Source organism: Dipodomys ordii, unplaced genomic scaffold (assembly GCF_000151885.1).
Source record: "Dipodomys ordii isolate 6190 unplaced genomic scaffold, Dord_2.0 Scaffold102, whole genome shotgun sequence".
Classification (NCBI taxonomy): domain Eukaryota; kingdom Metazoa; phylum Chordata; class Mammalia; order Rodentia; family Heteromyidae; genus Dipodomys; species Dipodomys ordii.
Genome location: NW_012267318.1, coordinates 3,066,615 through 3,081,939, shown reverse-complemented (window position 1 = coordinate 3,081,939; position 15,325 = coordinate 3,066,615). Strand labels below are relative to the sequence as shown.

The following is a 15,325-nucleotide window of genomic DNA, read 5'->3' as shown; positions in this document are numbered from 1 at the left end:
TACTTTTGCAAAAGGGTGCGCCATTAGTCATGAATCTGTTAAGCAAGCACACAGAGCAAGCAGGCTGCTCCCCTATTTATCATCTCTGAACTCAGCAGTCTCCACCCCTCTGCTCAGATTGGGTGAGCTTTATCCCAATGGCAGCAGGCTCTGCCCCTCTGCTCAGATTGGTTGAACTCAGGTTCACAATCTGCTCATGATTGGCTAACTTGAATAGGGTAAAATCTATTTGCATAAGATGACTTTGAAATAACAACTGCAGTATACAAGTAATCTCAAAATATTCCTGCATTCTCTATTTCTTGAAGAGTCTGAAGTCTGTCTTAATTCCATCTCGCAAAGAACCAGTTTAAGACAAAATCTTATATTTTAAAAATCATTCAAGAGTCAAGCCACCAGGCCAAAGCAGAAACTTTCAAGCCTCACACTTTGATTTAAAAACAAAACAAACCAAATCAAAAACAGTTTTTTCTCACAATAGGCAAGATAGCTGTTGGTGTAAGTTGCCAGAGTAGTTGTTGATGTTTTATAATATAAACCAAGAGGATACATGGTGCTGGTGGCGCATGCCTGTGTAATTTCTAGTTACTCAGGAGGCTGAGATCTGAGAATCAATTCGAAGCTAGCCCAGGCAGGAAATTTTAACCACCAAAAAACCAGAAGTGTGGCTAGTGCTCAGGCCTTGATTTCAAGCCCCAGTATTGATGCAAAATCAGTCAAGACAGTGTTACTGGGTCCTATCTGTACTGAATGGTCAGATCTGATTCCTTTTTAAGATTGGTCAGTGGAATTTGTTGATATTTACCTTTTTTTTTTTTTTTTGTCAGTCGTGGGGCTTGAACTCTGGGCTTGGGTGCTGTCCTTGTGCTCTTCAGCTCAAGGCAAGAGCTCTACCGCTTGAGCCACAGCGCCACTTCTGGTTTTCCAGTAGTTTATTGGAGATAAAAGTTTCATGGACTTTCCTGCCCAGGCTGGTTTTGAACCGTGATCCTCAGATCTCAGCCTCCTGAGTAGTTATGATTACAGGGTGAGCCACCGGCAACTGGCTGATATTTACCATTTTTTATGCACTTTGCTTGGCATGTGCTGTGTGTCTGCCGTGCTCACATGGTTACACTCTCACAGTTCCCTTTGCTCCTGGGAGCTACAAAAAGATCATGTTAAAATGCTGCTTTCCATATTGATAAAGAAATGGGAATGAATAATTTAAGTATAAGGTGCGGCATCATCATTATTCTGTGTTTAACAATGGAATGTTCAAATGTGGAAAATGTGAGCAAGTGGGTTGGAACATTCTTGATCCTAATGAATCCATTTACACTACATTTCAATCCCATTCATCCTGGGCCCACCTAGGGAAATCTCTGCACCCAGGCCACTTGATGAGTACCTTCCTTCTCTCTGCAGTCAAACATAGTGACAGGATGTAGGCATCTCTGGGGCCATCGTCATGACTGTCACTCACACAGATTGAGGAATACAGACTCTTTCCAGTTTCCCTTCTAAACATTCCTTTACTTACCCTGTCTATGTTTTGTAAATTTGTTCTCCAAGCAACAGTTTATTGCCAAAGCCAGTCCTGGGTCTTCTGCTACTTTTGTTTTTACCAACCACAGAGATTGGCATGTGAATGCCCGTAAGGTACCTACCTGGCCAGTCTCCCTGTGAATTCTTTTTTCCCCTGTAGTGTTCTCACAGTACAAGAAGTAGCAGTATGTTGATAACTAGGGACATTTGAGTATGAACTTTACTAGGGTTTGAACTAAAGGCCTGGTGGCTTAGCTTTTTTGCTCAAGGCTGATTTGAACTACAGCTCTACTTTCCAGCTTTTTAGTGGCTAATTGGAGATAGGAATCTCGTGGACTTTCTTTCCTGGGCTGGCTTAGAATTGATTCCTAGATCTCAGCCTCTTGAGTAGCTAGGATTTACAGCCATGAGTCACCAGCACCCAGTGTGAACCATATTTAGATACTACTGAATTAAAGCTTGGTTTCTTTGGTGTGATAATGACATTACAGTTATGCAGAATGGTGTCATTCTTAGGAGTATTTATTTAGATACTTAGAGGTCAAACCAGCTGGAGCTCACTCATCACATGGTTCCTATGGAAGACATTTTCTCCCCCCTTCCCCTCAGGTTTTTTGTTTGTTTGTTTGTTTGTATAAGTCTGCCACTTGGCTTTTTCACTCAAGGCTAAGTGTTCTACCGTTTGAGCCATACTTCCATTTCTAGATTTTTTTTTTTAAACTGGTTAACTGAAGACAACTCTCAGTTTTCTGCCCAGACTGGCTTTGAACTGCCATCTCAGCTTCCTGAGTAGCCAAGGGAAAAGTACTTTCTTTCTTTTTTTTTTTTGGGGGGGGGGTCCGGTTGTGGGGCCTGAACTCTGGGCCTGGGTGCTGTCCCTCGGCTCTTCAGCTCAAGGCTAGCGCTCTACCACTTGAGCCACAGCGCCACTTCCGGCCTTTTTCTTTTTGCTTATGTGGTGCTGGGGAAATCGAACCCAGGGCCTCATGCATTGCAAGGCAAGCGCTCTACCACTGAGCCACCTTCCCAGCCCATGGGGGAAAAGTACTTTCTAAAGAAAGATAAAGCAAAATGTGGCAAGATGTTAAATACTTATGAAAGTTTCATTTATATAGGTTTGGGCATTTTCAGAGTTGAAAGTGGGAAGGAAAGAAATACCAGTGTAGACCAGATGTACAGAAGGTGTTGGTCCTTGTTGCAGTTACTTACTCTGGCTGGGATTAACAGCCATTATATGCATTCTTGGCTGCATGCCAATCCCCTGTGAGGTCACACTAGGTGCAGATCACACATGCTCAGGCAGCTTCGTGGAAGCTGTGAGCACTAGTAAATGGCAATACAGAGCAAAGGTGGCTTAGGAAAAGCATGTCCTCGGGCTGCATCCACACCAGACACTTCTAGGCCTTGGCCACCTCCAAATCCATTCATTGCTTGTAGGACTGCCCAGCCTCAGTTCCTGTGTTTAATCATTATGCTGTGGTATTGCAGGCAGGTGGAACCGCTGTGCCACTTGGTTAACTAGTTCATAATGGAGAGCTCCATTGCTGTTGGCCAGTCATGTGAGCTGGAGTTTGACAGAAGAAACCAGCCAAGATTTTCTGTCTCAACTCTGCAGGCCTGGCTTCTCAATTCTCATGGAGTATGGGCTCCTCTAAGGTCCCTAGCTGGACCTGCAGTTTATATGATCCCCCTCTGCACTGGATTTGTAGTAATTGTATGAAACACACATTATTTTTGAAATGGGAGACCACATGTCTATGTGAAGTGGTGGGGTCTGGTTGGGAAGTCACCTGGTCTAGTTTCCCATCTTCTCCCTCAAGTCCCCATGACACACCACGTGTCTGGTTCTTTGTTGACCTTCTTGCCTTCTCCTTGCATTCTCTACCAGCCAGTCTTGTAGGGTCTGGGGCCCAAACAGTAATGTCTGACAGCATTTCTTTGCCTTCCAGGAGCTTGAAGCCCCATAGGAGCCTCCAGAGAAATCTTGGCTGAGACCCCAGATTCTCAGTGAGAAGAGAGCTCCTTGAGAAAGTTGAGTCCACAGGGTCTATTTCAGGTACAGTCTATTCTTTATCACCTCAGCAGATCTTCTGTGTTAAAATGTTATTCATTTCAACCTGACTTAACTGACAACTTCACCCTAAGTCCCTCTCTTTCTCCCATCCCTCCACCCCTTCCTTTTTTTCCTGTCTCTCCCTGTACCTTTCTCCTTCCTTCCTTCCTTCCCCTCCCCCTCCTTCTCCTCCTCTGTTTCTGTGATGTTAGGGATGGAACTTAGGGCCCTTCTAAGCATGCTAAATAAATACTCCAGCTCCTCCAGCTGGATCACACTTCTAATGTTTCCTCTGTGTGTGTGTGAGAGAGAGAGAGAGAGAGAGAGAGAGAGAGAGCGCATGCGTGCATCTGGGGGCCTCAGCTTTTTCACTCGAGGCTGGTGCTCTACCACTTGAACTACAGCTCTACCTCCAGCTTTTGCATGATTAATTGGACATAAGAGTCCTAAGGACTTTGCTGCCTAGGCCGGCTTTGAATCTCAATCCTCTGATCTCAGCCTACTGAGTAACTAGGATTACAGACATGAGCTACTGGCGCCTAGTATCCTGTCTTTAAAATTTCTAGGCTGTTACTTTTCAGACCTGAGCTGTTCAGTTTTTCAGTTATGATCCCAACAGAAACATAAGTCTTTCTTTCTCTTCAGTGTTTCTTCCATTCCTTTGAAAGCCTTCTACTTGGAGGCCTGGTCACCAGGCCACACTCTGGTGGCAAATTAGCCATTTCCCCTTCTTTTCCTGTGGAGATACCTGGACAGTACCATGTCACTCTGTCCTTCTGGCTCCTGGTGGCAGGAATGCTTTAGCTAAGCTTGCCCCTTTGACTCCTGGAGCCTTGTATTTCTCAAGGTCAAGGCCCGGTTACAACCTCCTTCCTGCTAAATGACTTTACTTCTTACTGCAACTTCAGTTTGTTTTATTTAAAATGTTTACAGTAGCTTGTCTGGGGTTGGGAGGGTGGGGGTCTCAGGCTTCATTGATCTGCTGTGGTCTGTTCCATAGGGCCTGAGAGGTTGAGGCAGAGTATAGTGTAGAGAGAGGTCAAGGCTGCTAGACCTCTCCTTCCTGCTCCCCTACTTCCAAATAAAAATAACTTCTGGTTTTATGTTTTTATCTTGTGCTTTTTTTGGGGGGGGATGTCCCCCGTTTCTCAGGCTTGAACTTAGATCCTGGGTGTTGTCCCTGAACTTTTTTTTTGTTTTTGCTCAAGGATAGCACTCTACCACTTGCCACAACTCTACTTTTGGCTTTTTTTTTTTTTTTTTGTCGGTTGTGGGGCTTGAACTCTGGGCCTGGGCGCTGTCCCTCAGCTCTTCAGCTCAAGTCGAGCTGAGCGCTCTACCACTTGAGCTACAGCGCCACTTCCATACTTTTGGCTTTTTTGGTGGTTAATTAAAGATAAGAGTATCACAGACTTTCCTACTTGGGCTGGCTTTGAACTGTGATCCTCATATCTTAGCCTAGCAAGGATTACAGATGTGAGCCAGTGGCATCCAGCTTTTATTAGGTTCCTTTTTTCTGTGGGGGTGGAGGGAAAAGGGTAGTACTGATAGAGTTTGAGCTCAGGGCATTGGCTGCTGTCCCTTAACCCTATTCTAGTGCTCTACCACTTGAGCCACTTCAGCTCTGCAGGTTCTATTTCTGGCTTTTGGCTGGTTAGAGATTGTCTAGGCTGGCTTTGAACTTTGCTTTTGGAACTTTGAACCTGAGTTGATTGGAATTCAGGTGTGAGCCACTGGCACCCAGCTTCAATCCAGTTTTATGTTCTGCATGATCAAGTATGTTAGATGAGTCTCTGGAAATTAATGATGCTTAACTGCATCCCTTCTTGATTTCTTGCTGGTAATTTCTGGTGTCTGGCTGCTTTTTTTTTAATGTTTAGATAATTGTACAAAAGGGTTTCAATTTAATATGTCCATTTATGTGTATTAAGCATCTTTTATTTGGTTTGGGGGTTCAGTATAGGACATAGAAAGAAGGGTTCTACGGCTGGGAAGGTGGCTCAGTGGTAGAGCACTTGCCTTGCATGCCTGAGACCCTGGATTCAGTTCCTCAGCACCACATAAGCAAAAAGAAAAAAGCCAGAAGTGGTGCTGTGGCTCAAGTGGTAGAGTGCTAACTTTGAGCTGAAGAGCTGAGGGACAGCACCCAGGCCCAGAGTTGAGGCGCCATGACCAGGCCCCCCCCCCAAAAAAGAGAAGGGTTCTACTGTTAAAAAATAATTTAAAACCTTTTTGCTGTTGTTATTTGCCATTGAACAAAATGGTTTAGTGAACATGGAAAAACCTCATTATTGTCAAAATTCTATTCATCACATAATATGGTGGTAACTTTTTTTTCACTTTGGAGAGAGAGGACACTCAGGCTGGTGAGAAGGCCAGAGAGTGTGAGAGCAACAAGCCTCATTGCTTAGGTATTTTTAGAGTCATGGCCAGTTGTATTCTTAATTGTCTGTAGCTATATTAAGAGTACACATATAACTGGGATCAGGAACTCACATCCAGATCTTAATCGGAGGCATTTGTTGGGGATATAGCCAGTCACCTGTGCCATGCAAGCAACTTTAAACAGGCTGCCCTAGAGTGGGAATTAAGAGGGAAAGCGGCAGGGCGCCTCCCCCGCACCCCACTTCTTCCATAAGCTCTGAGTTCCGGGGGAAGGATTAAACTATAAGTAGGTTCCTTGTTTATGAGGATGTTGAAACCTTGTCAGTGGCAGAGACAAAGCTGCAGAACTGCCAGGTGCACTTTTCTGAAGACCATAGGTAAAATTAGATCCCTGTCAGCCAAAAGGAGGAAGAGAAAGGAGGTGGAAGCTCTTCATAGGCCAGCTGTCTTCATGGCTGGGCCATGCCAACAAGCCTCCAAGATCCCATTCTTTCCTTCTTGATGCTTATTTAGTGAAATTGCTTAAATTAGGGTGGCTTCATTCATTCTGCCTGTTTCCTTCTGCAGTACCTAGTCAGATGTGTCTGTGTTGTCTTCACAGACTCTTTGAGAACATCCACCTTGTTACCTAAGATGGGTACTGAGTGTTGACATCCAAAGGAAAAGCCTGACTTGAATGCTCCTGTTATTCCGGATTGGGCAGTGTAGGAAAGCCCGATAGTCTTCAGGCCCAGCCTCCAAACCTTGTCTGAATGGGGAGCTCACAGCCACAATCATGGGGATTTCATTGCCTTGAATTTCTTCACTTCATGGGAGAAGAGATCCAGACCAGTTGGCAGGCATAGCATGGACAGTGCATCTCCAAGTGGTCACACTTGTTGTTTCCTGGTGCTCTCTGAATACCTAGAAGGAGGGAAAAGCACACAGTAGGTATACCATATTTGTTGTGGAGATAGTTGTTAATAGTTGTTTACTTTCTCTTTCTGCACTAGATGGTGGGCACTGGGAGACAGGTACATCCTCATTATATTCTATAGCTCCTCTAAGTCCTATCACTATGTGGCCCAAGTTAGAAAGATAATTTCTTAGAAAATGAAATAACAACTACTTGATATATCCCATTTTTTCCAAAAAAGAGACAATTATTTTCCAATTATTCAGCCTTAACCAACAAAAGACAGTTTCAAGAGGTGCTGGTTTTACTCCGTAAGACTTAAAGAGAGAAAAGAATGCAAACTCACATTTTATGTATGAGTATATAATAAACCATGAGTCTTTCATTGCTGAAGCTTAAAACCACTCATCTATTTTCTCCCAGTTTCTTTGGGTCAAGGAGTCAGATCATGTCTATGGTCCTGGGCTTAAGGTTCAGTCAGGTTGCTGAACAGGGCTCAGGTCTCAGCTGTATGCTTTCTCAGCTGTTGGCCATGTTCATTTCTTCAGTTTGGGACTTGACTGCCCTGGAGTCTGCCTCAGTGCCCAGAGGCATTCTCACGTTTTCCCAGGGTAAGGACCCCCTTATTTCACCAAGCCAGGAAGGAGGCGCTCCTAGCAAGGTGGAACCTTTTATAACTGACCTATCTCGAGAAATGACATTCTACCACTTGTGCACATTCTCTAGGTATGAAGCAAGCTATATGCTCTAGAATTAGAAAGAAAGCTCTAAACTCTAGGCATTGTAGGCTGTTCAGTTCATCTGTGGCTCTACTTGATCCTGTGGTATCTTCTGGTCTTTGATCATTCATTTAATCAAGGCTTCTGATCTTTGAAGACCCTGGTATAATTGGGCCATTTAGTTCCTGTGCCTTGAAAGAATTTAAGGAAATTGAATCACATTCTTTCCCCTATTTGAAGATATTCTGTTACTGTGTTCCAGGACAACTCCCTCCAACCTCATGGCTGGGAAAATACAGCATGTAGTTGAGGACTAAAGACATGTTGCATCAAAAGATATGCTGTTTCTTTCAGATGACAAGTGTGTTTCCTCTGCAGTGAGAGTCTGAGATTTTGCCCACCCTCAAAGTATGGTTGTTAATAGGACAGGAAGATCTATCATAAAATGTGGCATTTCCTGCATGGGGATTATTTGTGCATGACCTATACTGTGTAGATAATTGCCATGGTAACCAGGCCATGTTGCATGTACCTCAGCTCTGTGAAGGGGAAAAAAACAGGATCAGGAATAAATGGCAGGTAAATATAAAAGGTTATGGCATTTGCATGTGTAAAGGTGCTTTATCAGTCTGATTAAAAATATCATAGTCTTTAACTCCAATTTCTTGCATGGGGAATAGGAGATGGTTCTTTTTTTTTGTTTCTATTCCTCCTTACTTTATTCTGTTACACTAAAATAAATCTTTGCTAAAACCTATATATCTGTAATGATCAAAGACCAGCTATATTGATTGTTATCAAAAGGGAGAGATGGTTAAACTAGTGGAGCATGTGCTATGTCTCCCAGGCAGGCCACACCCTGTTAGAAAGTTAAGAGTTAAGAAAAAAAAAAACTCACTCAATGAAAAAAAACCAACCCAACCAAACAAAAACAACACTCTTCACACTTATATAATCCTAGCTACTCAGGAGGCTGAGAGCTAAGGATAATGGTTCAGTGACAGCCTAGGAAAGCCAAATCCAAGAGACTTATAATAGGTGACATTGATCAAGCTGCACTGTAGTTGTTACAACTTGACCCATGGAATTGAAATCCCTTGTAATGAAATAATTTTATGCTGGTTCTGGGGCTTGAATTCAAGGCCTGGGTGTTGTCCATGAGCTTTTGTGCTCAAGGCTAGTGCTCTATCACTTGAGTTACAGCTTCACTTCTGCTTTTTTAGTGCTTCACTAGGGATAAGAGTCTCAGGAACTTTCCTGCCCAGGCTGGCTTTGAACCCAGTCCTCAGAGCTCAGCCTCCTGAGTGAGCTAGGATTACAGGTATTAGCCACCAGCACCCAGGCTGGCAATTTTTTTCTTTTTTCTTTTCAAAGAGAATCTTATTTCCAATTTATCAGCAAAAAAATCAAGACATGGCTGAAATTGCAGAACACCAGTTTTGAGTGAAAAAGCTAATAAGGCATAGCTCTCAGGCCCTGAGTTCAAGCCCCAGTACTGGCACCGAAAGACAAAACCAAAAACTGCTCAAACAATGATCTCTCTTGTCTCTGTCTCTCTTTCTCTCTTTCTCTGTCTCTTTGTCTTGTTCTCTCTTGGCATCTATTATCTTTTGAATAATCTATGAACCATTCCTATGAAACTCATGTTGACTTTTCTTGTGCAGACTAATGTAAGGAATGGTTGACTTGTCAGTCTCAATTCCTCATCTGATCAGCCTGAGATTCAGGGAAATGTCTAAAAACAGCTAGGAAGAGATGAGGCTTGATCTTCCAATGATAGATTCATGACTCTTGGCATTTTTCTAAGTCCAGTAAAAAATGGCTATCAGTAATTTCATATGGTTCAACCTGATCCTATATAAGTTCAAATTAATAGGTGGTGATTGCTTACAACATACTGGCATTGGGAAAGTGGGGTAGGCACTTGATATATGTAGAAGAAAGAATTTTCTCCGTGCCTTCTGGGACAGCCCTACATAAATTTCTTTCTTTTTTGGATTTGAGTTTAGAAACTTTCAAATGTATGAATGTGGAGGAAAGCATAATGAAACCCAATATAACTAATTACCAGGAATGTCTCCTTGGTAGACACTTGAGATGGATTGAACTTGCTTCCGTGGCCTTATCCCCCCTTCTTCCATGATTTCATTAAGGAGATTTCCTTCCTGTAATTTAGAAGCAGTGAACCACTCATTATAGAGAAAAAAAAATCTGAATGCAGAAAATAAAGCCCATAATAATCTCTCTAGAGATAACTGCTTTCTTCTCTCTTCTCCCAGATAATTCTCTGTCTCTCTGTCTCTGTCTGTCTGTCTGTCTGTCTCTCTCTTTCTCCCTCTCACCTTCCCTCCTTCCTCCTCCTCCCCCTCTCTGATGCTGGTCATGGGGTTGAACTCCAGGCCTAAGCATTGTCCTTGAGCTTTTTCGCTCAAGGCCAGTTCTCTACCTCTTGAACCATACCCTCACATCTGGCATTTTGCTTTTAATTGAAAATGAGAGTCTCACAGACAGACTTCTCTGCCTAGTGGCTTTGAACCATGATTCTCAGGTCTCAGCCTCCAGAGTAGCTAGGATTTTAGTTCTGAGTCACCCATGCTTGGTTTGAGACTTGCTTGAAGGGCTTAGGGTAAGATCAGATTCTGACATTTCAGGAGGTCAGGCAGTGATACCCTTGGGGGAAAAAAAAAACATACTTCCTAAGAAGGCTTTGGGTGGCTAGAGGCAGAAGCCAAAGATGGAGACCCTGCCGCTGCTAGACATCAGGGCCCATAGAAGGTTCTAGGTGGCTCTAGCACAAAGGTAATTTCTCTTGCCTTCTTTCTTATTTACAACAATAACAACAACAACAACAACAAAGATATAGCCTAATTTGTTCAAATCAAGTTATAGATCTCTAGCAATTGAGAATTGCTTGGTGGTAGCTTAGTTACTGAGGTCTTCCATAGGGCAGATGCAAGACTGCAAGGCTATGCTAGGAATGTGTAAAACTTTGTGTAGGGAAGGCGGTGTAGCTCAGTGGTGGAGCATCTACAGCATGGAGGAGGCCCCGGTTCCAACCCCAACACAGAAAAAGAAACAAAAAAGATTTTGAAAGTAATTTTTTAACATCACTTTTTGCGGCGGCGGGAGTATTTTAAGTGCAGAGATAATGGAAAGAGTGTGAAAGCTTCATGTGGCATCATTGTGACTGCTGGGTAGGCAGGCAGCATACGCCTGCTCCCTCCTCCCAGACGCCATTCTTTCCATAAAGTGCTAACTAGTACAAGGCAAAGAACATGACTCAACATCACTGGCTTTCTAGGGCCTTCACAGTAAAGTACTGGAGGAGCACACAGAAGAGACGAGGGAATCCCTGTCTCCCTCCATTCTGGACTCTGCCAGAGCTATTCCAGTGTTGGTGTTCTTTTCTGTAAAGCCCATTGCTGTCCAGGAAACAATCAAAAAGCTAGAAGACCAACCCAGTTGAAATTCCTGGCAAAGAGCACACCAAGCCTGGCCATGCACTACAAACAGTTTTCTGAGCTTCCTTAAAAAAAGAATGCAAGCCCAGTAACCTCATATTAAGAAAAAATAACCCAACTGGCCGTTCATGGACAGACACAAAATGTATGTGTACATGCACATGGCACCCATTTTAATATCAGTAAGGTAGCCCTCACTAGTAACAAATGACTTCCAGAATGATTCACTTCTGTTGGGACTTGAGCACCACCCTCAAGATAAAAGATGCAGGTTATTTAAATATGATAAATGATTGGAGAGAAGAGTCTCCTAGACTTTCTTGCTTTGGCTGGCATTGAGCCACTGGCTCACCTCCCTAGTTCATTACTACAGAACACTTGGCCTTAGGTGTACCTTCTTAGAAAAGTAAAGAAAATCTGTCAATTTCTCACAATAATTCAAACTCCAACTCTTATTCTAGTTATTACCATATTAAAAACAGAAGTAAAACAGATTCAGTGGAGCTGAGTACCAGTGGCTCATGCCTGTTGTAATCCTAACTAGTTAGGAGGCTGAGATCTAAGGATCACACATCCAAGGCAACCCAGGAAAGTCTATAAAGGCTCTTATATCCAATTAACTACTCAAAAAAGCCAGAAATGGAGCTGTGGCTCAAGTGACAGAATACTAGCCTTGAACATAAAACCTCAGACAGTGCTCAGGCATTGAGTTCAAGCCCCACTACTGGCACCAAAAAATTCCAGCAACAACGAAAGTAAAAACCACAGAATTGATCCAGCAGGAATCACTGAAGCTCTCTGGGGGAATTTAAGTGTTACAATGCATTAGTGAGTGCCATGGAGAGAATAAAACAAAGCACAAATACTGAGAAGCACTGCCTTTGTGCAGGGGGAGGCACCGTATAGGAGAATAAATCTTAGCAACTGGGTATTATATCACAGGGGAAGCCATTCGCCTATATCCAATCCATATATAATGTACGAGAGATACTAATTAAAGGGGTGTCATTGATCAAGGTGCATTGTACTTATAAATTGACAGGTTGAATTGAAACTCCTTTGTGCAACTATGTAAAAATAATTTTAGAAAAGCAAATGACATGCACAATGTTTTAAAAAGGTAATAACAGAGTAAAATGTAATTAGGGAAATAGTGGGGAATAGACTCACAAATGTTGAACAAAATCTAATTTGAAATCACTCTGTATGTCACTAAGTTGGGACAAAAGGGTAGAAGAATTTCCTTTCCAGCAGTAGAAAAAAATGTATTAATACAGTAAAAGATATAATGAAATAATGTAACCGTTAGCTGGGCACCAGTGGCTCACGCCTGTAATCCTCCTCAGAAGGTTGAGATCTGAGGATTGTGATTCTAAGTCAGCTCTGGCAGGAAAATTCTTGAAACTCTGATCTTCAACTAAGCACCAAAAAGCCAGAAGTGAAGCTGTGACCCAAACAGTAGAGCACTAGCCTTGAGTAAAAAAGCTCAGGGTCAGAACCTAGGCTCTAAGTTCAAGCCTAGGACTGGCACCACTAATAATAATGATGTAGCCATAAAAAACAGACATACATTTTTTTCACCCTTTGTTCCTCCTTTCTGTGCCTCCCCCTAGACTCCCAATGACATATAAACAATGAAAACAAAAAAAACATACGCACACACACACACACACACAGAGAGCTGAATATGATGGTATTAATTCCAGCACTAGGGAGGCTGCGGCTGGAGGTTTGTCAGTTTTAACCCAGCCAGGGCTATATGCATATCAAGCCTCAAAAAACAGAAAATATAACCTAAGGAGCAGAAAGCCTCATGTAGCTCCAGAAATGTGTGAATGATGTCCAGAAAGAAAATTCCCCATAGGACAAAGTAAATGATGTTGGACCAATAAAAAGGAGCCAAGGTAGAGCTGTGTAACTCTGGCTGAGATACTACACATTCATATTCAATTGTAATGTCACAGAGCAAGACCCTCACACATTATCTGAAATTAGTTTTCAAGTTACAGGTGCTTGTTTGTGTTTATTTTTTTTTCTGTGTCATGTTACTTACAATGAGATGTGTTCTTGTTTAAGCCAGAAAATATTATGAATAAATAATAGGTGACATTTCAGGTGCCAGCCAAACAAGAGATCACTTATGTAATTTTATTTCATTTAATCTTCACACCACCTCATTAGGTAGGCAATAACTTGTGTTCTAGAAATGAAGAGATCCTGCATGGATGGAGCTCAGTGCTTCTTCACACTGACTATGCTTTAGGATCACGTGGGGACTTTTAAAAGTACAAGTGCCAGTCATTAGCACAGATCAAATGTTTTCTGTAGAGCTTTCCCAGTTAACTTGTCCTAGGGCCTGAGGCCAATGAAGGGTAAAAGCTACTGAGATCCCACCATCCTGCCTTCAGTACCCTTTGATTACATCAGGTCATGGAAGTTAGCATGAGTGGTTGGGAAGAAGTGGTATAGAAAGAAGTAGGTAGAGAGGATAACAGCCAGCTTAGCATCTATATCACCAGGGAGCAAGCTTTTAATGACCACAACTGAAGGACAGACACATCTGTCCCTTCCAGGGTCAGGGCCAGATGAAAACTTCTGCTTGTCAGCTGTGCAGTGTTGGCTCTTGCCTGTAATTGTAACTACTCAAGAGGCTGAGGTCTGAGGCTCAAGGTTCCTGGCCAGCCTGGGCAAGAAAGTCCATGAGATTCTTATTTCCAGTTAACCAAAAAAAGTGGAAGTGTTGCTCAAGTAGTAGAGCACCAGCTTTGAGTGCAAAAGTTAAGGGACAACACCCAGGCCCTGAGTTCAAACTCCAGTATGGCACCAAAAATTAAAAAAAACAACCACAAAACCAAAACAAAACAAAAAAAGTCTTCTTATTTTGTCTCCTCAAACCCTAAGAAGTATTAGATAGTATTTCTAAGACCCTCACTCATGAGGTGCCCTTACATTCAAGAAATGGAAAAACACTGCCCATCAACAACTTATGGGGCTCCCTATCAAAGGAGACTTTATTAGCTCAATATTTAACAGTTTGATGGCCCAGGAGTAAGTTTCTGTTTCTTGAAATAGATATGAAGGTCCAAAAATGACAGTTCTATTGATTTTGTCTACAAGACCTAGATGTAGTTTCCAAGCTTGGGTCAGAGAATGGCTGTCATTGAGTGGAAGTTCATGGAGATCTCTTTGTGTACTTTCTTCATCTAATCTAACTTCTCTGCTCCACAGCAGGGACCATGTATCTGGAGTCCCTGCTGTTCTTCTCTGTTTATTGATTGATTGATTTAGTTGATTGTGTGTGTGTGTGTGTGTGTGTGAGAGAGAGAGAGAGAGAGAGAGTACTTATGGCCTGCATACTGTTTCTTAGTTTTTTTTGCCCAAGGCTGGTGCTCTTATCACTTGATCCACACCTCAGACTTGCACTGCACATATATTTAGACTACTTCTTCTAATCTTCCATGGATTAAATGAAGTAACAGAAGTCAGCCAGTACTCTTCTCTCCCGCTCCCTCCACCTAGTACTCCTCTGATACCAAGAAGGTAGAGTTTAAGACAGCAGGTTATATTGTCTGGAGTTACATAATTCATAAATCACAGGACCTAAATCAGAAAGTTAGATCACCTAATTCCAAAAGCCAAGTGTCACCTTAACTCATCTGTGGGCTTTTTTTGTTTATTCTTTTTTTCTTCAGTTCTGAGGATCAAAAGGCCAAAACCTCAAGTATACCAGTATGCTAGCATGCTCTATTACTGATCTACACCCTGAGCTCTTTTCATTTTATTACATAAATAAAAAAAGGTATATGCAAAGAATTGTCTGTAAGCTAGGTATCAGTGGCTCATGCCTATAATCCTAGCTACTCAGGAGACTGAGATGTGAGGATCGTGATTAAAAGCCAGCTCACACAGAGAAGTCTGTTGGTGAGATTCTTTTTTTTTTCTTTTATTGTGAAAATACTGTACAGAGGGGTTACAATTACATGGGCAAGATAATGAGTACATTTCTTATCAAGCATTGTAGCCTCCTCCTTTGTTTCCCCTTCCCATCCCTTCCCATCCTCCCCCCTCACCCAATCCTCCCTGCCCCCCCCTTTGTGAGATTCTTATCTCCAATTAACTAGTAAAAAAAACAGAAGTGGAGGGTATGGCTCAATTGATGGAATGCCAGCCTTTCAGTAAAAAGCCAAGCAAGAGTGAGTGGCTCTGAATTTAAGCTTTAATACTGTTGTGTGTGTGTGTGCGCGCACACACACATACACACACACACACAAAGAAACAGTCATGT

The 15,325-nt window shown here is 42.5% G+C and overlaps 1 protein-coding gene across 1 annotated transcript in view; it reads left to right on the top strand.

Annotated features, from left to right (window-relative positions):
• Window positions 1-15,325, top strand: part of Slc7a1 (solute carrier family 7 (cationic amino acid transporter, y+ system), member 1) — a 68,899-nt gene that overhangs the window by 29,134 nt on the left and 24,440 nt on the right. Inside the window, exon 2 of the mRNA XM_013027264.1 lies at window positions 3,477-3,583. The gene's annotated coding sequence lies outside the window, so the exon portion shown is untranslated. The remainder of the gene's footprint in view (window positions 1-3,476; window positions 3,584-15,325) is intronic.